The 25,113-nt window shown below is 37.8% G+C and overlaps 1 long non-coding RNA gene across 1 annotated transcript; it reads left to right on the forward strand.

Annotated features, from left to right (window-relative positions):
- The first annotated feature begins 759 nt into the window (after window positions 1-759).
- On the forward strand, window positions 760-1,539 carry LOC110386385 (uncharacterized). The gene is made up of 2 exons (XR_002431573.3): window positions 760-1,062; window positions 1,390-1,539. It is a non-coding gene; the product is annotated as an uncharacterized LOC110386385 (long non-coding RNA).
- The last annotated feature ends 23,574 nt before the right edge of the window (window positions 1,540-25,113 follow it).

Below are 25,113 nucleotides of genomic sequence, written 5' to 3' on the forward strand. Positions count from 1 at the left end.
ATTTTTATTACACGATGTTATTCCTTCACCATGGAAGTCAATCGTGAACATTTGTTAAGTGCGTATTTCATTAGAAAAATTGGTACCCGCCTGCGGGATTCGAACACAGTTGCATCGCTAGCACCGGACGTCTTATCCTTTAGGCCACGACGACTTTTGAAATCTTTGTTACATGAAAGCTTTACTTGCCTTCGAGGAAACTAATGGCAAGAGTTGTGATGGTGTTTGTTATTCTAAAAAGGGTGTTTGCCGCTTCATTTGCTCGCGTCCCTTTGGGGGCGCAGGGTATGGATATCATATTCAACACATCGTTTTTGTCAATACGAAGTAGTTGACTACCTGAGTAATATTCTAGGCCACTAAAAATAAATAGCATTGTTATAAATACTGAACATGTTCTTAAAATAGGCGATGAATATTAAGCTGTCTGTCTGTCTTCATTTGCACTACGATCCCACACAAGTCAGCGGAGCTTGTCTCCGCTAATTACATCTTAGCCAGCCAAGGGACTTCCTCGACTCTACAAATCTGGCTCTTATACGTATAGCATAAAGCTCACATTTAAATGGCAGAACATTTCTAAAAATGTGGAGGCATAAGCCAGACAGTGCCATTACGTCACGGGATATAAATTTTGTGTCAGTGCACCGAAATGATAGCGAGAACTAAGTGCATTAGTACTGCCACCCAATTATCCTTATCCTGTCGGCGTTAAGTATGATTTTTGCTTGTAGGTTATCGGTTCAATGTGTGGTGGATTGAAGCTTAAGCGGGATGTCAATGGGGTTGGCAACTGTCAAAGTGGCGCTGGTGTGCATTGTTCCCATAACATTCAATATTTGTATTGGAATTTGTGATTAAAAATTATTTTAAGCACAATGACGCGTTGTTTTGTACCAATATGGTCAGAAATTGGAGTACATCAATTCCCGAAGGACAAGAAAATTGGAAGACTGTGGTTAAAGGCCATTTGACGCGAAAAAAGTACTCCCACAAAAAGTTCGAGGTTATGTCGTAAACACTTTGTGGAATCTGACTATGAAAACATTAGTAAATACACAGGTATGCTTCTTTCTGTCAAATATATATAATGCATGACTAGGTGTAGCACACATCTTTGTTCTCTTATTAAAAAAATCCAATAATAATTAGTTAGGCACACTATTAGTTGCTAACATATTTTGCAAGTAGATTTATGCTGTAAGGAACCTTTTAACAAACACAAAATCAGACAGGGGGAAACACATTCCTCATGAGCTGTTGTTCATTATCAGCTGTTACTATTGAAAGTTCTATCTAAATCGCTGCATCCATTGCAATAACATATTTTGAAACTATGGTCAGGTTTCCTTGTGATAGTATATTTAAATGTTATTCTTTGTGTTGCAGGTGTCAAACATTAACATAAATATCTGAAGAAAGGTGCTGTACCATTTATATTTTCATGGAATATGAAACCAGTTTCTGAAGAAACAAAAAGTAGAGAAGTTACTTATATAATTTTAGAGAAGGAATTGTCAATAAAAATAATTAAAAATATTCCTGATTTTTTATTTCGACAAGATATTTTTCATACAATGCTTTTTTGAAAATATTTTCATAAAAGATATCTAATTTATTTAACATATTATTTATAAAATTATTGTCTTTTTCAACATAAATCACTTTGATGTCCTTGTAGGTGTAAATGACCAAGTTGCAGTATGTTTTGCCTGAGCAGTATAACTGTCCTTGGATTTGATAATAATATGGGCAGGTTTTTTTAGAGACAATATCCCGTTACATTGTTCTAAGTAAGGCACCGTTGATATTATTTATTTCATGTTTTCTGCTAGCGTATGGATATTTCACTTCAATTATAGCTTCTTCGCCCAACACACCATCAGGAGATGCAGCAAGATATGGGCGCTCTTGGCTATTGAAAATGCCACATGGCTCCACTAGCAAATCATATATATTAGCATATTTTGCTAGGGCATTTTTTTCATTTTGTTTCAAAATTAAAATTTTGGTCATGTAGCTCTAATCTGAAAGTAAAATAATACATTAGTTGGTAGGTAATGTGTGTAATATGAGCAATTATTTTTGCACATGCTACAAGGAATAAAGTTCCTAAGGTACACAATTTAATATTATTATTATAATAGCTACCGGAAACAGTTTGAGAGAAGTTTTCTAAGTTAAAATAAAACATCAAAATTGTACCTTTCGACAAAATCCACTTTTTTTCTTCGTAAAGATGCAACACGTTTTCTCAACTCCTCCTTTAATTCTTTAACTATCCAGTTGGAATACATGTTGTAAAACTGTTTAGCACTACTTAGAAAGTAATAAGAACCGTATCAAAGTCACAAAATGCCGAAATATCACGAACGCAAAACACACAAAATGGCGGCTCTCTGTGACAAGGGAACAAGCTACGCTGGCGACATCTGAGAAAAGCTTTAACCGGCCAACCCCATTGAATTGTCCGTAAAATTGAGTCGTGTGTGATAATTATTAATGAGACAGGTCATTCATTAATTTTGATTGTTTCCTTAAGTTTCAAGCAAAGCAATAGCAAAGTTTCTGGACTAGTAGATCGTGGACTCTTATTTTTTATTGCGGAGACTTTTCAGTTATTTTTAAAAAAAAATTGTGCATTTATTTTTTATTACTCATTATTGCATGGTGATCTCTGATTAATGCATTGTGAATATCAAGAAAAATAATTGAATGTTAAATGTTCATGGCTAAATAAAATCAACGCCTACTTAATAGATTTGCAGAAATTCGAATCAATAGAGATTGCAAAGTAAATAGTTTTGCCCACAATCAAATGAAGACTGGTCTCAGCCCTACATAATGGAGGTTAAGGGCTAAAAGATGAAGAAGTTTTACTGTGAAACATTGTTTAATGATGTCACTTCATTGCTCAGTCAATAAAACCATCAATATTTTGACTTGCTTATCCACATGATTTTTTTATTTATTTCTTAGATGGCCATCCATTTGTCTCATCATGAGCTCACGGCCCACATAGTGTTAATTGGTTACCGGAGTCCACAGACATGAACAACGTAAATGCTGCCACCTACCTTGAGACATGATTTCTAAGTCTCAGTTTTTACAGTAGGTACAACGGCTGCTCCTTCTTTCAACCCGACACGCATTAAAACTTCTCGGTAAAAATAGGCAGAGTGGTGCTATCTATCACCTTTATTCAATGTGGGAGCTATTCTTCAAGATAACATGTTAAGTACGTATTACGTATAATATTTTACAAAAGGGGCCAAGAGGGTACGATTAGCTGGTCAGTCAGAGACACTGAACTTCAGGGTCAATGTCGCTAACCACTGCGTAGAGCACAGGAATGAATGGAGGAACATAGGCCAAAGAAAAGTGCTAAGCAGAGATCACGACCCTCAGCACTGAAGAAGATAGTGCAAGGAGGAGTAGAAGGAGAAAATATAAGAAGTATTTCAAGAGATTATTTAGTACCTGCCTGCGATAGTAGAAAACAAGTACAGTAGCTTACTGGTGGTAAGACCTCTTGTGAGTCCGCACGGGTAGGTAACATCGCCCCGCCTATTTCAGCCGTGAAGCAGTAATGCGTTTCGGTTTGAACGGTGGGGCAACCGTTGTAACTATACTTGATACCTTAGAACTTATATCTCAAGGTGGGTAGCGCATTTACGTTGTAGATGTCTATGGGCTCCAGTAACCACTTAACACCAGGTGGGCTGTGAGCTCGTCCACCCATCCAAGCAATAAAAAAAAAAGTAGCATTCCTCGAAACGAGCTTATCGAGCGTCTTATCCTTTAATTCACTACACTTTAAGAGGTAGGTATAATCCTCATTTCACTCATTTTCACTAGAAGGTCAGCGGTCAGCCTCTATTTGATCCAATTGCTTGCGAAATATTTAAGCTTAGATAACTAATACATCAAGGGGAAACGCCTCGTCTCCTTATTTGCCGCAAAAAAAAAACCTTCTCCAACCGTTTGGTATGTAGTCTTCGGAGCCATAAACGAAATTGATACTTCTACTATAGGCATAGGTCTTTTATTTCGCAATAAGTAGGCACAATTCTCATTTTACTCATTCCGACTTAGGTCCGAAGGTCAGTGGTCAGCCTTTATATCATCCAATTGCTTGCAAAATATATAGGTATAAGCTTAGATAACTAATACATCAAGGGGAAACGCCTCGTCTCGTTATTTGTCGCAAAAAAAAAACCTCCAACCGTTTGGCATGTAGTTTTCGGAGCCATAAACAAAATTGATACTTCTACTATAGGCATAGGTCTTTTATTTCGCAATCTATTTGGATAGGGCACGTTGGGGAGGAAAAAAATGTCACCGCGGACGTATGACAGCGTCCAATAAACACGATGGATGGCTCTCCTAGGGGCTCATAGATGATGCGATAACAATGACGTATGACGCGGTCATCGACGTGATGGTTCCGTACATTTCCTATCATTTAAACTGAGCGGTGCTTTATTTAATTCGGTTTGCTTTGTAATCAAATTGTTTCAGAGAGTTAAATATATTTTTGATACGCTTTTATTAGCTTCAGACGTATAATATAACATGTTAGTATGTAACGGAATCTTTGAAGATGATTTTGACCCCCTTCAAAATGTCGGATTAATTCGAAATTTGGTATACTTATTAAGGACCGATGACAATTTCATATTTAAAAATATATATTGAAAAAATAATATTTGAAAAAAATGAAATTCACCTAAAAAATGGAAAATAAATAATAGTTTAAAAAAACTAACAAAATACGCTTTTATAGAAAATCCAACTAAAAAATAGAATATAAATTTCAATTAAAAATAGTGTAAGAAAAAATGGTTGTATTGTAAAAAAAGCGTGGGGTGCATGGTATCAATAGTTATAAATATTTTATGAACATATATGAGTAGAAGGGTTATTTTGATAATATCCTGAAAATCACCCCACGCTTTTTTACAATAAAATCATTTTTTCTTAAACAATTTTTAATTAAAATATATTAAAATTTATTTTCTATTTTTTAGTTGGATTTTCTATAAAAGCGTATTTTGTTAGTTTTTTTAAACTATTATTTATTTATTGCTTTTATGGGTGGACAAGCTCACGGCCCACCTGGCGTTAAATGGTCACAGGAGTCCATAGACATTGACCCCGTTAATGCGGCTGCCCATCTTGGGATATGGCTTCTATGTCTCAATTATTACACAAATTATATTTTTATCAAATTATGTTTTGCTCTAACCATATCTCGCTGTTTTAAATGTTTATTGGATACGAAATTTGTCATTACGGCGCGTCTTAGGTATAATAAAATAATAATAAAATAAAGAATAGTAAAAACTTGTTTGTCACCGTTGCGATTTAAAATTCGTTGAAGCGGAAACGACACTCAAAAGGCGACCGTAAAAAGAGAGACAAAAATATCTATAGGATTTAGTGAGAAAAATAAGATAAAATACTTGCGCAGCTTTCTTTTTTTTGTTAGATAAAACCGGAGCCAATTGACGTCACGATATGAGTTTCACTACCCACTTTGAGAGAGGAGTCTAAGTCTCAATTGTATTGTGGAAGGACCGTTCCACCCTCCAAACTGGATCGTATGTCGAGGTTGCGAGAGATATAGGCCGAATTGTGATACTAAGCATTTGGGATTCGCAATAATTAGTGTCATATTAAAGCAATTATGCGAACCAACTCGTGTGTAGTATAGCGACTATTGATCTGTATTTGAAAGAGTGGTCTCATGTGTCAATACGCTTACATTTTTAATGAGCTCTGATGCCGATAACACCGGATGTGCCTTAAAAATAACACATACATCATTCTGAACAGAATCAATTTTCGCCATCCACAAAGAGGATTAAATTAAATAATAATGTAATCAGTGGCGAATCGATTTTTCGTTAACATATCGAATTGGCTCGGAGAATGAATTTTAAATGGCCTATTAATATGCAGAAGCAGTGCAACGAGATTTCATTGTAATCACGGTTGAGATAGTACTAACACTGCTGGGTATTATTTCGTTGCTCTGGTTTGAAAGATCCCAAAATACCTACTAAGCATTATTTCTACGATGACACATTTGGGCGAGTTCTCGTGAATTCTGTCACCTGTTTTCTGTGACACTTCATATACATAAAGAATACAAGGAAGACGTCGACAAACGGCATTACTTTGTAATTTATGGAAACAATTTTAAATATCTCCAACAAGGCAATTACATTAAAAAGTCCGCTTTTAAAGAATATGCATCGCGAAGCCATAGTTGGTTCGTCTTCGAGCCGAAATGCGCTTCCAATTAAAATGCTAATTACGCCGCGTCCGCGAAGAAAACGTCCGCGGCGTCTTAGCCTAAGTACGTTGGAGCCAGAAGATAGTAGGTATGTTGTTGCATACACATAAACCTAACAAAGAGCATGATTAGCACGATTAGTGGGAGAAGATCAAGCAGACGCTCACCTACCCGCTGGTCAGATCTGGTAAAGACGCTCACCGGCTCACCAATAACCGAGGCTATAAAGACAGGAAGACGTGAGGAAACTTAGTGCATCGCGTGATCAAAATTTCAAACTAGACACGACCTTGAGACAATGAAGAGACCTTCACAATGAAGAGATCGATTCAGAAGAAGAATTATTAGCATGAATAAAACCTTTCGAAAGAAGACTAAATCGTCGAGAAAGATCATAGAATTAGCAAATTGAAGTACCAGTTGGCAGATCCTATACCACCAACCAAAATACCGGTCACTAAAGCAGAGGGGGTTTTAAATAAAGACAGCGGATAGACCATACGCAGCCTGGTGCCCCTAGTAATAGATAAACTAAGAAAGACCAACAGGCAATGAAAGACCAAAGTTGAAAAAAAAAATGACACAGCTCTACAAATAAAATAAAAAAATGTTGTATTAAATAATAGAGACATCTAAGAATAAAAAAATAAAATATATAGCCGACAACTGAGGTAAAACAGGATTAAAGTAAGAGTGAACCACTTGTGAGGATTGTTTTTGTGAATTTTGTTTTACAAGGAATTTATATTAAATTTAAATCAACTATTCAAGAATTCTTAACCCGATATGGAAGCATTACGACCAGATATTTTATTCAATAGACCGCGGATACATCCGAGTCAGCGTATGCCAACATGTATTCAAGCTACATGAAATAGGCTTAAAACATACAAATGGAAAAAAATAACAATTTAAATTACTTTCCACCAATTAACGGGCGAGTTAACTTCAAAAGGTGTAAATTATAGCTCTTAAGTCTGCGTAAAGCAATATATACGGGATCCCATTAGAGAGTCGCTGTTTCCGTGGCTCCAACGAAGGAGCTTTAATGGAAAAATAATTGAATCGTCAACGAGGAAGAAAAGGTGAAAAAGTCTGACATTTCCTAAAAAAAATATTTCTCGGAATCAAATTTGTTCGTAATCTTGTTTAGATTTGAAATTTTGAATGTATCAGATTCTTTTCTTGAAAGCGTACCAATATACATAATTCAATTTATTGATGTCAATATATTATTATATCGTATAATATCTAAGCATATGACGTGTAGTTTTCTGTGTTTGGATATTTGTTATTCAATCACGTATATGGCTAAACTAATTTGGATGGAGCTACAATTTGATGGATAAGATACCCGCTGTACTTATATCAGATATATTGAGATAAGTGCTATGTTTTGAAAAATAAATGTTATTCACCTACTAATTTTACGATAAACGAAAACCCTCACTAGTATTCAAACATTCGTTATATTATTTAACAAGTATGCCTCTACCTCACTCCTCAAGCGAAGATGCTGGTCGGCCTACGAATACCTATGACCTTTTGAAAACACTTAATATCAATTCATCAGTGTGTCCCCATTAATATCGTAATTAATCTATATTTATATCGTAATTGTAATTATTTTATAGAACTGTGAAAACCATATCATTTATAATAATTAGTGGTAGACTGTAAATCTTATTTTATTCAGGGACTATCTCGGAGTAATGGCTTTGGGCGATAAGACAGCCTATTGTAATTTCGTGTTATTATTATTATTTTATATAATTTCCATACTAGTACAAATAAAGAAAATTATATTCTCTTTACTTTCATTCATTCATTTAATGTGTATAAAAGTCGATATGTGTGTGTTACCTTTAGACTCCCAGATCGCTGGATACGTGTATTAACTATTGCACCATAACGTATCTCAAAAATTGCTTCGGCAATGTAGGCAGCGGCATGGCTCTGCCCCTGGCATTGTTGAAGTCCATGGGCGACGGTAACCACTCACCATCAGGTGGGCCGTATGCTCGTCTGCCTACAAGGGCAATAAAAAAAACAATGAAGAAATTTTTAATTGTTACATTTATACATATACATACATATAGCCTTCCTAAAAGCACCTACCTTTCTCGAAACCCTTTTCATATTTCATCTAAGATAGTACTGAAATTAAATAAGGGATAATTATCCCTTGCTCAGGTCTCGACCCTTTGTAATACAAATTGTATTTCTCAAGTTTAGAATACAAGTGATGATACAAGGGTTTGATAACCTTTTGTTAGGTAAAAGATTTTCTTTTATTCTCTTTAATTAAGTTAGGGTATTGAAAAGTTTTTTTTTTAAATAATGATAACGATTAAAAACGTAAATGCTCTAGTTATTGTAATTAGCTCGTCGAGTATTAGAGGTTATGCGAGCCGCTTGAATCATAATAATTATTCCTTCCTTACAACCCGCTACGAAAGACTGCTTAGCAGTAGAAAAAGATGCGACTGTGGCACCTGTCCATGTAAATCTCACAATATTCTCTACCACCAGTAAATTTTAGTTGGAGAACGTAATCACTGATATAATAATACTCATAGATAGAGCTTGTAGTGGACTGTATGATTAGGATGGGCAAGGAACTTGATAAATAAACTCGCGAGGATTGTACGTATAAAATTAATATTTTTGTATATTTTAGAAATTTTATAAATCGCGTACAATAGCACGGAAAAAAGAGAATGACAAAACTAAGACATTCCATAATTCAAATTCAAATGTAATGTCAAAAGCCACCACAACCACAACAATAAAAAAGGTTTCATACCAATTTGTTGGGTTTCCAACAGAGCTGACCCATTCTCCAGTGAGTTCTTTAGTGGTATTTTACAACACCCACGCTAAGAGATAGTGTGGTGCTATTATACGCAGATACCACAAACCCAGTGTGCCATTTCTCAAACTGGAAGCCCTGAAAGTCCTGCAGCAGAAATAGGGAGTATCTGTACTCACTGCCATGGTCTTGTTACATAATACTAATGGTGATTTCTATTTCAATGTTTAACTATAAGGACACTGAAATGTTATTTAAATAACTTTTAATATCTTTGATTACACCCACACATACACTTTTACACTCACTCATGCTCACACACATTACGCACAGAGAGTACATTAATAAATTCATTTCAATATCACACTTTTGTTGATTGTAATGTATTATTTTAAGCTCAAATATTAGAACTTTTAAGCAAACCATGAATTTCGGTTTATTTTTTTTCTAGTAAATACGTATTTTTGTGTATCTAGTATGTAGTAAAACTGTTGTATTCTTTGTACGAGGAATACTGCTGCTTGAGATACAGGTTTTATCACCTAATTCAAGCACAGATGAAAATTATGATTGTGTTTCTACTTCTATGTTAACAATAAATAAATAAATAAAATGTCACAAATTCATTAGTTTCACGTGTTTCATTTTTACTGACCAATATTTTTCCTTCGCTTTATTCGCGTTGGCACTTGACGGCGCTATAACCGACCACGGTTCTTGACTCCCTCATCACTCAAGACCTCGCTTGTCTGGATTTACAGCTTTTCACTACCTGGACTACTAGGCGGTAGGCAGCGGCTTGGCTCTGCCCCTGGCATTGCTGAAGTCCATGGGCGACGGTAACCACTCACCATCAGGTGGGCCGTATGCTCGTCTGCCTACAAGGGCAATAAAAAAAAAAAAAAAAAAAAAAAAAAAACACAGCATTTATGATTTCTGACCTCACCACAGACTTTAAGTGCCACTAGAACTTGTAAGCTAATTTCAGTAGGGACGCTTTTGTATTTATTGGCACGACGTTTGATCACGGAAAAAAATTACATAACAAAAAAAAAACCGAATTACCCAAAAGGCATTTAAAATAAAAACTGTCATAGTTACAATATTCGAATAGTTGATCAAGTACATTTGGACCGTTGATTTATCGAGAAAAGCACCCGCTCAATGGAAAATTGGATAGTGTGAGCTACCCGTTTATTGCTGTATTCTCTAGTAGCTAGAAATAAGTTCATTGCAGTAGATTAATAGCCAGTTAGGGCTATCATTTCCTTTAACCTCAACTAAACATTAATAATAATTATCAACAAACTTTAATTAATTCACTTTTACAAGTTCAAGTGTTTATATTAAGACTAATGAAGCCGGGAGCCTGTGTAAATACTTGGTTATTATTGTATTAAGTTTAGCAATCTGGCAATTTGTACTTGAACTATATTAAGTAAACGGTATCCAAAACTACCAGACTGACCGCATAGAAGCCATTTGGATTAAGGGGTTATTTGAAATTAATTAACTGAGGCACGTGCGCTTTTCAATACGACCGTTCAATTTTTAGAATCCTACTAATTTGAAACTTATTAGAACATAAAGTGCAATTTATAAATGACAAAACCTTGAATACCATCACCCTACTTCCTATAGAAAACGAATGCGGAAGGTAACTAAAGTTTCATCCGAAAATGGGAGGCATAGTTCTATTTTTATTATACCATGATTCTAAAAAGTAATCGTAAATTCAATCGAAAATTTATAAACGATCATTGGACTTTTCGTGCCGTATGAATCTGAATGCTGGGCGACAAAATAAAAGCGTGAAAGAAGAGTGCATGCGGCAGATATGCGAATGTTGAGATGGATGTGTGGAGTGACAACAATGGACAAGATAAGGAATGGGTATATCAGAGGAAGTGTGAAAATAGCCTTTAAAAACTTATCTATGATTGTCTATGCGAACTGATATTTATGACCAGACCAGTTACAAACAGATACAGCCAGAGTTTAGTAAGCACAGTGTTGGAGAGAGACAGTTTCGCGGCCACTAAAAACTAAAAAATCTTGTACATAACATTACCAATACACCTTCAATGAAACTTGCATATCGATTTCCTGTTTTTGAAGTTAAACATTGACATGTGAATCCTATTTTTGTTAATAGCCTTTCGTTAGAAACTTATAAAGTGCTAGCCGTACTCGCCCGCTTCGCTGGGAATTTAAAATTAACATTATTATTTATTGTGATTATTATTAGGGTTTTCCAACACTCATTTAAATATTAGCCTATCTATGAGATAGAGCCTATTCTTTGATGATAAGCTCTTTATCTTATTTGAGCATGTAAAAAAACGCTAATTCCACGTCTGACTGTCTCTGTTTTCTTCGAGTTCTCGTAGTCAACTAATTCAATTAAAACATTTATCGATTCTCAGATAATGCCTAAACAAGCGGGCACCATTCAAATTCGCATTAACCGGCCCGTTCTGTTCCTTTAACGAGCGCAATCCCCGAACGCTGCTAATCTATTCAGTTTAAATGCCTACCTTTATCCATTTACCCAGTATCTTCGGTCACAAAGGCTTTTGATGCAGTCACGCCTACCGTAATTTGGCGCTTAGATCTTGCCTGCTTAAGAAGGGGATTTTATTTGGTTTAAATTCTTCAAGTTTAAGTTTGCCTTCCGCTTTATTGAAGTTCGTTTTGTCTATTGCTGACGTCATTCATAAAATCTTACTTCTAAAACAGTAAGTACCCGAATTTCCAGACAATGCACAGCCTAAGCCGGTGGAGTTGGAAGTAGGGCATTTTGCGTGGGAGTCTCTAATGAAATATAAGTTAACTGTCGAAAACTACTTGCAGCCAAATTTCATGATTTCGTAATTATTATGTTGTTTCGACTGTGTGACATTGTTTTTTTTTATTGCTTAGATGGGTGGATGAGCTCACAGCCCACCTGCTGTTAAGTGGTTACTGGAGCCCATAGACATCTACAACTTAAATGCGTCACCCACCTTGAGATATAAGTTCTTAGATCTCAAGTACAGTTACAACGGCTGCCCCACCCTTTAAACCGAAACGCATTACTGCTTCACGGCAGAAATAGGCGGGGTGGTGGTACCTACCCGTGCGGACTCACAAGAAGACCTACCACCAGTAATTTGTAACTTTGGGGTGATAGTTGGTCTGTATTTTTATTATTATTACGATTTGATTTCATTTTAAGTATAGCAGTAATAATTATAATTATAATACACCAATAATTATAAGATATGATTTAAAGCTAAATCTAGTGCGTTCGTTTTATATTTCGACTTCTACTTTAACATCCTTTAAATAAAAAAAAATTACGCACCATGAACGTGAAATGTAAACAATTTTAAGAGAAAAATTAATTAGTATAAAGGAAAAAACATCTTAAGAGGAAAAAGGGATTGAGCTGTCAGAATATAGAAAGATGAAGATTAATAAATTTCCAAATATAATCCTTTATGCGTGAAATTAATATCTTAAAAAATAAGGTTGTAACTAATTGTCTTGTTAAAGAATTTCATCTTCAAAAATTTTAATAACCCTTCTACGGAACATTGTTGGCGTTTTTTTATTATTTTATTTGTATATTCTTTATTACTTTTTAATTAATCAACATATTTTTCTCTTAATAGAAAGGAATATAGGTTAAATAATTAATTTCACAATATATATCTAAACTAATATATAAATCTACAGTGGTTTTTACGGATGTTCCGTTATAACTACTGAACCACGCATCCGATTGACTTGAAACTTGGTATCCATGTAGAAAATACACGTACTTAATGGATAGGCTAATATTTAAATGAGTGTTGGAAAACCCTAATATTAATCACAATAAATAATAATGTTAATTTTAAATTCCCAGCGAAGCGGGCGAGCACTTTATAAGTTTCTAACGAAAGGCTATTAACAAAAATAGGATTCACATGTCAATGTTTAACTTCAAAAACAGGAAATCGATATGCAAGTTTCATTGAAGGTGTATTAGTAATGTTTTATACAAGAGTTTTTAGTTTTTAGTGGCCACTAAACTGTCTGTCTCCAACACTGTGCTTACTAAACTCTGGCTGTATCTGTATGTACCTAGTCTGGCCATAAATACTGTTACATAACAAAAATTCTTTTTTTCAACAACAAAACAACACAAATATGCATTTTCATTTGTAATAGAACTTATAGCTGGACTAGGTATATATCTACAATGAAAAACAGGTATGTTGAAAAGAACAGATGAGATAAAAATCTTCGTATGTATTATTTTTTAAGCTGCAACATAATTCCGATAGCGATTCCTCAAAAACTTTGATGGCTGGATTCTCAGCAAATAGCGCATCAGAATACGCAGAAATACCTATGACGTAGAATTAAAGCCTTCGTCAAACAGAACGCGTAATTAGCGCGCGTCAGAGCGCTAAACTGACGCCGCGCTATGACGCCGAGATGTGCTGTACAACTATGGTAACATACCGTCAAACAGAGCCCCAGCGCTATAAGTACGCAGCGCTCTGTCGCGGCGTTGGGACGCTTTGACGTCAGGCGTTGTAATTTTTTACAAATTTTATTTTATTAGCGTCCAAGTGCATGTGTATTAAAATACTAGATAATGCCCGAAAAAATGATATAAATAGTTAGAAAATACCCATGCTTATACAATGCCACATCTGAATCACTCGATTTCTTAATACTTTTAAATTTTCACACTGCTATCGAAAGGCACTATGATTTGGCGAATGCGTTGCGTCAAGGAGCGTTAGACTCATCTAGTCAATTTGAAGAGCGCGACGTTAAGTACGCGGCGCTAAGTACGCGTTCTAATTGACGAAGGCTTTAAACTCATTACAATTTAAAAAGATTCAGAGTATTATTTTAATGATAGCCTTTTAAAGATTTTATTTAGAATTCTGTTGTTCTGAGAATTAATTTGTGTTAAGACTAGAGGCGATTTTCAATTAGACGAAAACGTATTTTGTTTTTTGTTTTTTTTTTTTTATAACGCAAATTGTATTTTCATCTAGAAATGGCTGCGCTTATTTCTGGAATTAATGAATACCAACCTTTTTTTTCTCTTTTTTAATTGAATAAGTTGTTTTCTGAACCATTTTAAATATAATTTGATTGTACGCCAATTAGAATCGTGAATTATTGAGTAAAGTAAATATAATATAGGGTTCGTACAAGACCCGTGACCTTGAGAAAATGATAATTGTTTTTTTTTATTGCTTATGATGATGGGTAGGTATATGAGGATGCTTATGATGATGGATGGACGAGCTCACAGCCCACCTGGTGTTAAGTGGTTACTGGAGCCCATAGACATCCACAGCGTAAACGCGCCACCCACCTTTAGATATAAGTTCTAAGGTCTCAAGTATAGTTACAACGGCGGCCCCACCCTGCAAACCGAAACGCATTACTGCTTCACGGCAGAAATAGGCAGGGTGGTGGTACCGGCGCAGACTCACAAGAGGTCCTACCACCAGTACAAAATGATACAATTGATAAATGATAATTTCAAATTATTTTTTGCTATCACATAATTCGAATCGTAGCGAAGTTTCTTGCTAGATTACGTAGCGCTTGTAACATTACCAACATCACTCATGAGAGCTTTTGGGCAATAGAATAAAATTCCCATTTTTGTAATATCAGAGCGACACGTCATATCCAAGCGTGCGTAGGAGTTCTTAGCCTTGTTGATGTCCATAAACTTATCTGTTTCATCGAGGGAAAATGCTATGATATTGGCCGATTTGAACACTGTCATGCAAGAGCTCGGCTAAGTTATAAATATCTACCACATCTACAAGACTAATAATAATTATGAACTAAGTTCGTGCATTAATAAAGTCAAAGTCTAGTTGATGTCGTGCATATTACCGGTCTAATTATTGCCTCGTTTAGTTAAAAGCTTGTTAGCAAACTAACGATGTATAGAGGCGGCGGTTTTAACAAATTTGACGGAAAATAAGATGCAATCTTGTATTTTGGCTGGTAATTAAACGATGATATACTTCAGTGAGAAATTAATAAAAAAAATTAAAATATTATCTTCATTTTATTTACAATTCGTAGAAACAATTCAAACTACTTTTACGGGTCAATATCTCGTTTAATATTGTCAGTTTATTTTTTTCCGACATCCAAAACTAACAAAACTGAAAAAATAATTTAAATATTTTTGTTTGTCTAATATTAGCTTAAGTTTGATGTCAAAAGCTCAATTTTATTATTCGAATGATTATAACGCACTTTTTTATTTTTTATTCCTTAGGTTGGAGGACGAGCTCACAGCCCACTTGATGTTAGGTGGTTACCGGAGCTCATAGGCATATACAACGTAAATACCGCCACCCACCTTCGAATTCTTTGGGTTTTTTATGATTGAAACGTTACTGGTGGCCCGGAGGCATTTCCAGTTTTACCACGACAGGTGGGCGAGCAAGGCTCAGCCAGAAGGGGTGGGATTTGCTAACAGCTGCCCGAGCGCCTCCGAAGGAAACCAGTTACATCTCATGGACATCAGTAGTACAGTAGCTAAAGCGCTGTCTAAATCGTGATTCACTGCAGTGAGTCAACTGTAAGCAAAGATTGAGTTTATTGTATCAGGTACAAATAGCTCCAAGTTATTGATGCCAATTCCAAACACAGCTCGTGATAATATAGCGATCGTGTTATGAATAATAATAATGCTCCGACAGCAAAGGAAGTGGGGGAAAAAAATTATGAATACATCACGCAATGATGGAGACGACTATTCTTCGTGAACAATTACCAGGATTAATGAGATGTTTACTTTGGAATGTTAACTAAGATTTATAAGATATGACACGATAAGGATACGATACGACGGCTACTATTTTTATCGTTACACATCGATGGCACAAAACCAATTGACATTTTGATGTCTTCTTGTTTTGATTATAAATCACTATTGTTCGCCAAGTAATCGACATCCGATCATCTGAAACCTCAAGATTTACACACACATGCTATATACGTTTACAAGTTTATATTTATTGATTTTTTTAAAGACTTACATAAAGAGAGCATGGGAACGCCATTTTACAACAGCGATATGATAAAACAAACCAACTGAATGAATGTGTTAATGTTATCGAACGTAGGTAATTGGTGATCAACGTCACGAGAAATGACAACTACAGATTACCTATTCAAGGAGAGATTGCTGGAAGATGTTTTTTTTTTTGCTTGGATGGGTGGACGAGCTCACAGCCCACCTGGTGTTAAGCGGTTACTGGAGCCCATAGACATCTACAACGTAAATACGTCACCCAACTTGAGATATAAGTTCTAAGGTCTAATTAAGGTCTATTAATAAGAACTATTAAGGCTACTGATTTTGTAGCTACTTGTAGCTTTAATAGATGGTATTCTTTTATCGATGTCCCAATTTTGACGGGAGCCCAGCCGAGAAAGGAGAATAATTTAATAAAAAAAATACTACATAATTGTTACCATTCTTATCACTGCATACGATACGATAACCGATACGATATACGATGCACGATATTTCACATATTTTTTAAGCGTGATTACTGCTCAGTAACCTCGTGGGGTTATACTAGCTTCACCGAACGAGTAAGCGAGCTCATGGGGCTCAACCTGAGATGTTGCTAACACGAACCCTAGCAAGAGCCGTGCTTCGCGGAATCTACCGCCGGATGGGAATCGCGACCTATTGAGAAGATCCGGCGAGAAACTCAGTGGGCTTGTCTGTGGGTTAATTCACTCGTCGAGCCCTTCGATTTGATGGATTCGACAAGACAATTTTTCATCGGATATTGTAAAAGCACTACATAGTCAACAAATTAACGATGAGTTTGTGTGTGTACTCTTAATTTTTTCCTCTAAAACTGGTACCAAAAGATACGAACGATAATTTTCAATTAAGCACAAAGAAAAATGCTTTGAAATTACTTTTGAAGCTTTTAATTTTACGAAATTAATCTGGAAAATGATATTCAAGTATAGTAAGTTTTATTTTTTGGAGGAATTCTGAGGCCGCATAGCGTGGAACCAGTTTGCTTCCTATGTCCACTCAATGTGTGACCACACGAATAAATTGTCCACCATCAAACGAAGTCCCGAAGGAGCTTTATATCTTTGGTGTTGGCTTAATCTAAAGGTAGCAGTGACCACATGCCATGAGGTAGGCTGGAAGCTTGTCCGTTGTCAAAGGCAAAGAAATAGACTGCGGTGAATTTTCATTAAAGCTTTTCTTGTCTTCTTATCTTCACCTTTACTAGTTGTAGGGCATATGAAAAGCCTGCTGGAGTAAATACCACAATCTTGCCTAGTTCTGCCGCAAAGCAGTTATTCGTTTTGCTTTAAAATGTGGCTGAATCGTCGGACATTATAATTCAGACTTTTGCTTCATGTTTCGGATTGGTGGTGACACTCAAGCTATATTATTCCGATAAACACTTTAAATTAGATTGGCCTTTCGTATTTCCTGTTTTACGCAATGAAAAAAACGATAAGCCGGCAATAAGTCATCAAATTGGACTACCGCAGCTTTTGTACATTCGCAACTCAACACGTGCAATTATCAGTTAACCCACAATAAGTCAGTATCGCAACTTGAACGTATATTTATTTGTTATAGCTGATCCGGCAGACTTCGTAGTGCCTCAATCGATAAATAATAAACTTAAAACAAACAAAAGGAATCCGTCCGGCGGGGGACACATCAAAGGAAAAACAAAATTGTTTGTTTTTATATAACTCCGAGCTTTTTTATATTTTCTCATCTATTAAACCTTCCCTGGACTCGAATTCCACGAATAATTCAAGACCAAAATTAGCCAAATCAGTCCAGCTGTTCTCGAGTTTTAGTGAGACTAACGAACAGCAATTCATTTTTATATACTTATATATAGATAATACACCATTTGGGTGCCATGACGATACGAAAACAAAAAAAAAACTATTCAAAATTTTACCCTAAATTTGTATACAAAAAGCATAAGCTCTATCACCACTCTACAATTTATTTGCTCAACTGTGGCTGTACGCCGTCTCAGAGCAACATTTCAGAGTCTAATTAAAGGGGAATGTGTACAGAAACACGAAATGCATCGTGTACCGTCTCTATGTAAACTCGTGAGACTCCACCTACGCAGGTAGAGTTTGTTACGAAACATGCGTCTGATATTAATGTAATTTTTTAAGTCGTTTTATTGAACAAAAGGTTTTTTGTTTATACAGCTTCGAAAGCGTTGTTTGTACGCTACTTAGTGTACTTGTTTTGAGTTTAGCATATTGTATGCCAAAGCTTAAAGCTTGCGATTGCTGATTTCTATAAACAAATGCATATTTAATGTCACGACCTCTAATATAAGAGAACAGCATTGCGTCCAAACAATTCGGAAAAATTTCTGATGCTGATGGGTTTGCATGCAATTGTTTGTTTGACGGACTTTTTGCGTGAACGAGCTCAGAACCCTTCTGGTGATTAGTGGTCATTGAAGGTCATAGATATCATAACTTGATTGCCGCCTTCCACCTAGAGACTTGGAGTCTAACTCTCGACTATAAAGTCAGTCTCAACAAACTATACGGGCTACTTAGCTATACGGGCTAACAATACGTTTTCCCTCCAGATATGCTTTTGGATGGTGGACGATTGAAAAATTTCATCTTTAGCTTTTAATTAAATTTCTAACTATACAAATACGCAGTCACAGAATAGTTCACTACTTTATTCACACGCTTTCTTCGGCAGGTATCTTTTTTTTATTGCCCTTGTAGGTTGACGATCATACGGGCAACCTGATGGTCAATGGTTACCGTCCCCCATGGACTTGCCATTAATTGCCAACGGAAGATTTTAACGCAATGCGTCGAATTAAATCAAAACTTCTTACAGGTATCAAGGACCGTTGACAATACAATCAATTTAGGAGCATTGTCCGATTATCTCGATTAAGATTAACGATTAAGATTAACAGTCGTCGTGGCCTAAAGGATAAGACGTCCGGTGCATTCGTATCGAGCGATGCACCGGTGTTCGAATCCCGCAGGCGGGTACCAATTTTTCTAATGAAATACGTACTTAACAAATGTTCACGATTGACTTCCACGGTGAAGGAATAATAACATCGTGCAATAAAAATCAAACCCGCAAAATTATAATTTGCGTAATTACTGGTGGGAGGACCTCTTGTGAGTCGGCACGGGTAGGTACCACCACCCCGCTTATTTCTACCGTGAAGCAGTAATGCGTTTCGGTTTGAAGGATGGGGCAGCCGTTGTGTCTATACTGAGACCTTAGAACTATATCTCAAGGTGTGTGGCGCATTTACGTTGTAGATGTCTATGGGCTCCAGTAAGCACTTAACACCAGGTGGGCGGTGAGCTCGCCCACACCTCTAAGCAATAAAAAAAAACGATGGTACGAACGCTTAAAACACGGTAGTGTTGTAAATGAAGTGTTGTAAAAGTTGCAAAATGAATATGAACAACAAAAGAGGAAACATGGCGTTCTTGTTGTTGAAAGTGATTTCGGTCGGATTTTTACTACTAACTAGAAAAGCTTTTTTTTTTTATTTAAGTGAGATTAAATTTAGAAAGACTAACAATGAAGACTAACAAACATAACCAAATCGATTTCAATCGTCGCTTCCTCCCACGAGAGCCGGAAGTAACTTTTTTAATTCATCGAACTTTCGGGATATCTGTCTGCGCCATTGAAAATGCTTTAACGGATCTATTTCATTGTTTCATTGATTGGACGATCGAATGTCACGAGTGTCTTCGGTGATCCTAGTTTGATGCAATACAAAATAAATTCGTGCTTGAGGCAGTGCTTAGTTATTAATCACTTGTGGTGATGTTACGACTATTAACTTAAACTTCCAAAGTGGTCTGATAAATAGGAGATTTAATGATAGGCAGCGGCTTGGCTCTGCGCCTGGCATTGCTGAAGTCCATGGGGGACGGTAAACACTCACTATCAGGTGGGCCGTATGATCGTCTGCCTACACGGGCAATAAAAAAAAAAGGTTGGTTATAGACGAGCTTACACCTGAATTCAGAAGGCTACTGTTGTAATTCCTTCTTTTACACTGGTGCGACTAGCACCACAAAAACTATAAATATTTGGTACGCAGCGGATTATCTGTATCATTTGCTGATGCCCATGAGCGACAACATCCACGATCAGGCGGACCCCATGCTCGTCTACCTATATGGGCAATTTTTTTTGCATCACATTGGGAATGAGTTGACTATTTCCTTAGTGTTAGAGGTTGCCACAGCCCACCGAGGTGACACCTTTAGGCCGCACACCGAACAAACTGAGATTGAAGTCTGCGAACTGCCTTCACGTCAGAAATAGCCAAGATGGCGTTACTTATCTCTAGAAGTTTATAATACGACCCAACACTAGTTCATCAATAAAGCAATTCAACTCATAGATAAAGTAATTGAATTAATACTTGGTTCGGGCGAGCTGAAGTCATTGCCAGACAGGTGGAATGTTCAATGTTCGGAACTTGTACTATACAAAATTATCTTGAAAATGTCGTTAGCGACATTCAGATCTTTGCTAAACATCTTTTATGAAATGAAATGAAATAAAATGCGTTTATTTCAGGCAACTTAAGCCCATAAAATTTCACATACAATTACGTAACATCTAAATCAAAATACAATAAAATTAAGATTACAATTTATCAGAATGACTAAAAACAAAAACAAACAAAAATGAAACCAAATCAAACGAAACCGAATCAAAATTATTAAAATTAAAATTGTCAACTACTAATATAAAATTAAAATTAATAGGAACTAATACAATATACCAGTCACTGTGTTAGGTTAATGAGAGACAGATGCTTATTACAACAGTGTTCTTATATAGGGGCAGTCCAGTCTGTTTGCAATCATGGCCAGGACCGTGTTGGAGCTGGCCCGCACTCTGCGTACCAAGAATGCATTTTATGTTATAATATCTACTGCTATATTTTATTTCGATATATTTACTATGCTCGTATATAAACACAAATGTTCATTCGATTCGGTATGTACCTAGGCGGCACTGAAAATTTCGGGAATTAACGAAGTGACACAACATTACTATTTAAAAATGTATTTATTGCTTTTCGAAGTATTCTCCGCGAAATTTGACACATTTTTCCATACGATGGAACCAATCATTGAAGCAACCATTCCATTCGGAAGTTAGGGTCTTCAAAATGGCCGGTTTGTAGGCGTCCACAGCATCTTCAGGTGATGAAAATCTCTGTCCACGCAATTTATTCTTTATTTTAGGGAAAGTATAGAAATCATTAGGGCTTAGGTCGGGGCTTACACTCGATCGAAGTAGTTTCAGAGTTAGATTCAGACCACCGTCCCGTCGTTATGAAGCTCGGTCGCGCTCCCGATTCCGTTCCCGTCACGAGGACTGTGGTGGATTGGCACACGCTGGGCATCAGCCTGGCTGAATCTGATCCACCATCGCTCCCGTTTAACCCGGACTCTATCCCGTCTCCTCAGGATACCGCTGAAGCCATAGACATCTTAACGTCACACATCACCTCGACATTAGATAGGTCATCGAAACAAGTTGTAGCGGAGGACTTCCTTCACCGCTTCAAATTGTCCGACGATATTAGGGAACTCCTTAGAGCTAAGAACGCCTCGATACGCGCCTACGACAGATATCCTACCGCGGAAAATCGTACTCGAATGCGTGCCCTACAACGCGACGTAAAGTCTCGCATCGCCGAAGTCCGAGATGCCAGATGGTCTGATTTCTTAGAAAGACTCGCGCCCTCCCAAAGGTCTTACTACCGCTTAGCTCGTACTCTCAAATCGGATACGGTAGTAACTATGCCCCCCCTCGTAGGCCCCTCAGGCCGACTCGCGGCGTTCGATGATGACGAAAAAGCAGAGCTGCTGGCCGATACATTGCAAACCCAGTGCACGCCCAGCACTCAATCCGTGGACCCTGTTCATGTAGAATTAGTAGACAGTGAGGTAGAACGCAGAGCCTCCTTGCCACCCTCGGATGCGTTACCACCCGTCACCCCGATAGAAGTTAAAGACTTGATCAAAGACCTACGTCCTCGCAAGGCTCCCGGTTCCGACGGTATATCTAACCGCGTTATTAAACTTCTACCCGTCCAACTCATCGTGATGTTGGCATCTATTTTCAATGCCGCTATGGCGAACTGTATCTTTCCCGCGGTGTGGAAAGAAGCGGACGTTATCGGCATACATAAACCCGGTAAACCAAAAAATCATCCGACGAGCTACCGCCCGATTAGCCTCCTCATGTCTCTAGGCAAACTGTATGAGCGTCTGCTCTACAAACGCCTCAGAGACTTCGTCTCATCCAAGGGCATTCTCATCGATGAACAATTCGGATTCCGTACAAATCACTCATGCGTTCAACAGGTGCACCGCCTCACGGAGCACATTCTTGTGGGGCTTAATCGACCAAAACCGTTATACACGGGAGCTCTCTTCTTCGACGTCGCAAAAGCGTTCGACAAAGTCTGGCACAATGGTTTGATTTTCAAACTATTCAACATGGGCGTGCCGGATAGTCTCGTGCTCATCATACGGGACTTCTTGTCGAACCGCTCTTTTCGATATCGAGTCGAGGGAACCCGCTCCTCCCCACGACCTCTCACAGCTGGAGTCCCGCAAGGCTCTGTCCTCTCACCCCTCCTATTTAGCTTATTCATCAACGATATTCCCCGGTCGCCGCCGACCCATTTAGCTTTATTCGCCGACGACACGACTGTTTACTATTCTAGTAGAAATAAGTCCCTACTCGCGAAGAAGCTTCAGAGCGCAGTCCTAGCCCTAGGACAGTGGTTCCGAAAATGGCGCATAGACATCAACCCAGCGAAAAGTACTGCGGTGCTATTTCAGAGGGGAAGCTCCACACGGATTTCCTCCCGGATTAGGAGGAGGAATCTCACACCCCCGATTACTCTCTTTAGACAACCCATACCCTGGGCCAGGAAGGTCAAGTACCTGGGCGTTACCCTGGATGCATCGATGACATTCCGCCCGCATATAAAATCAGTCCGTGACCGTGCCGCGTTTATTCTCGGTAGACTCTACCCCATGATCTGTAAGCGGAGTAAAATGTCCCTTCGGAACAAGGTGACACTTTACAAAACTTGCATAAGGCCCGTCATGACTTACGCGAGTGTGGTGTTCGCTCACGCGGCCCGCACACACATAGACACCCTCCAATCCCTACAATCCCGCTTTTGCAGGTTAGCTGTCGGGGCTCCGTGGTTCGTGAGGAACGTTGACCTACACGACGACCTGGGCCTCGAATCAATTCGGAAATACATGAAGTCAGCGTCGGAACGATACTTCGATAAGGCTATGCGTCATGATAATCGCCTTATCGTTGCCGCCGCTGACTACTCCCCGAATCCTGATCATGCAGGAGCCAGTCACCGTCGACGCCCTAGACACGTCCTTACGGATCCATCAGATCCAATAACCTTTGCATTAGATGCCTTCAGCTCTAATACTAGGGGCAGGCTTAGGGACCCCGGTAACCGTACTTGTCGAACTCGACAAAGAGGTTGACGTGCAACCTAACCCATGCATCAGCCCGCTGAGTTTCTCGCCGGATCTTCTCAGCGGGTCGCGATTCCGATCCGGTAGTAGATTCATTTGCGAAACAATTGCTCTTGAGTTGTTAGGTCTCCTTCGGAGGCGCTCGGGCAGTTGTTAGCAAATCCCACCCCTCTTGGCTGAGCCTTTGCTCGCCCACCTGTCCTGGTGAAACTGGAAAGGCCTTCGGGCCACCAGTAAACTTTCAATCATAAAAAAAAAAAAAAAAAAAAGGTCGGGGCTGTACGGCGGATGGTCTAATAATTCTATGTTTCCTTGCTCTAAAAACTCTTTTGTTCTGTGCGCGGTGTGAGAACTCGCATTGTCGTGATGGAGGATGATGCGGCGGTTGCAGTTCTCTTTACGGAGTTCAGAAATGACCTGTGGCAAACAAATGCTAGCATACCATTCTGCATTAACCGTTCTTTGTCCCTCAAGAGGAATAATCGTAACATGGCCAGTTTTGGAGACAAACGTGGCCACCATTTTTTTTGCAACACTCAATGAACGAGCAATTTTTGTTGGCTGTAACTCATTTTCGAACACCCAAACTCGTGACTGGTTTTTTGTTTCGGGTTCGTACGCGTATATCCAGGATTCGTCACCTGATACAATGTTGTATACAGCATTTGAGGATCCCGCGTGGAATCTTTCGAGAGTTCTGACGCACCAAGTAACGCGAGCCGCTTTTTGCTCTTCACAGAGCGAATGCGGTATCCTTAGGGAGAACAACTTTTTTACACCTAATTGTTCATGCAAGATTATTTGTATTTGACTCATGCCAATATCTAAAGTTGCCTGAATTTCGCGGTAGGTCACATGTCGATCTTCCTCAATCAGCTTACGCACAGCATCAACGTTTTCTTGGGTGACTGCAGTTTTTGGTCGACCTTGACGGGGATCATCACTGAGCTTGACACGTCCACGTTGAAACTCAGCAAACCAGCGATAAATTGTGGTTTTGGATGGGGCTTCATCACCAAATGCAGAAATCATCCGGTCAACACACTGTTTTTGTGTTAAACCACTTCGAAAGTCATAATAAATCATCGCTCTTGAATTTTCTCGAGTCAATTCTATTTTCTCAACGACTAAATAAGTTTGACAATACCTCGTGACAAGACCGAGAATCTTTTTTTAAATAAATAAATGGTATTCGATTTTTAAAACCAAGGAGTTTTCAATTAAAAAGATTTTAATATGACAGGAACAGTGGAAATATTCCATTCCCGATACTTTTAGTGCAGCCCTCGTATTAGGAATTTGACATTGAAGATACATACAACGTCAATTTATTCATGCATTAGAATAATTTTTTTAAAGCTTCTTATTAGCTTCTTATCTGTTAAAAAAAATACATTTG

This window comes from Bombyx mori, chromosome 16 (assembly GCF_030269925.1).
Source record: "Bombyx mori chromosome 16, ASM3026992v2".
In the NCBI taxonomy this organism is placed as follows: Eukaryota; Metazoa; Arthropoda; class Insecta; order Lepidoptera; family Bombycidae; genus Bombyx; species Bombyx mori.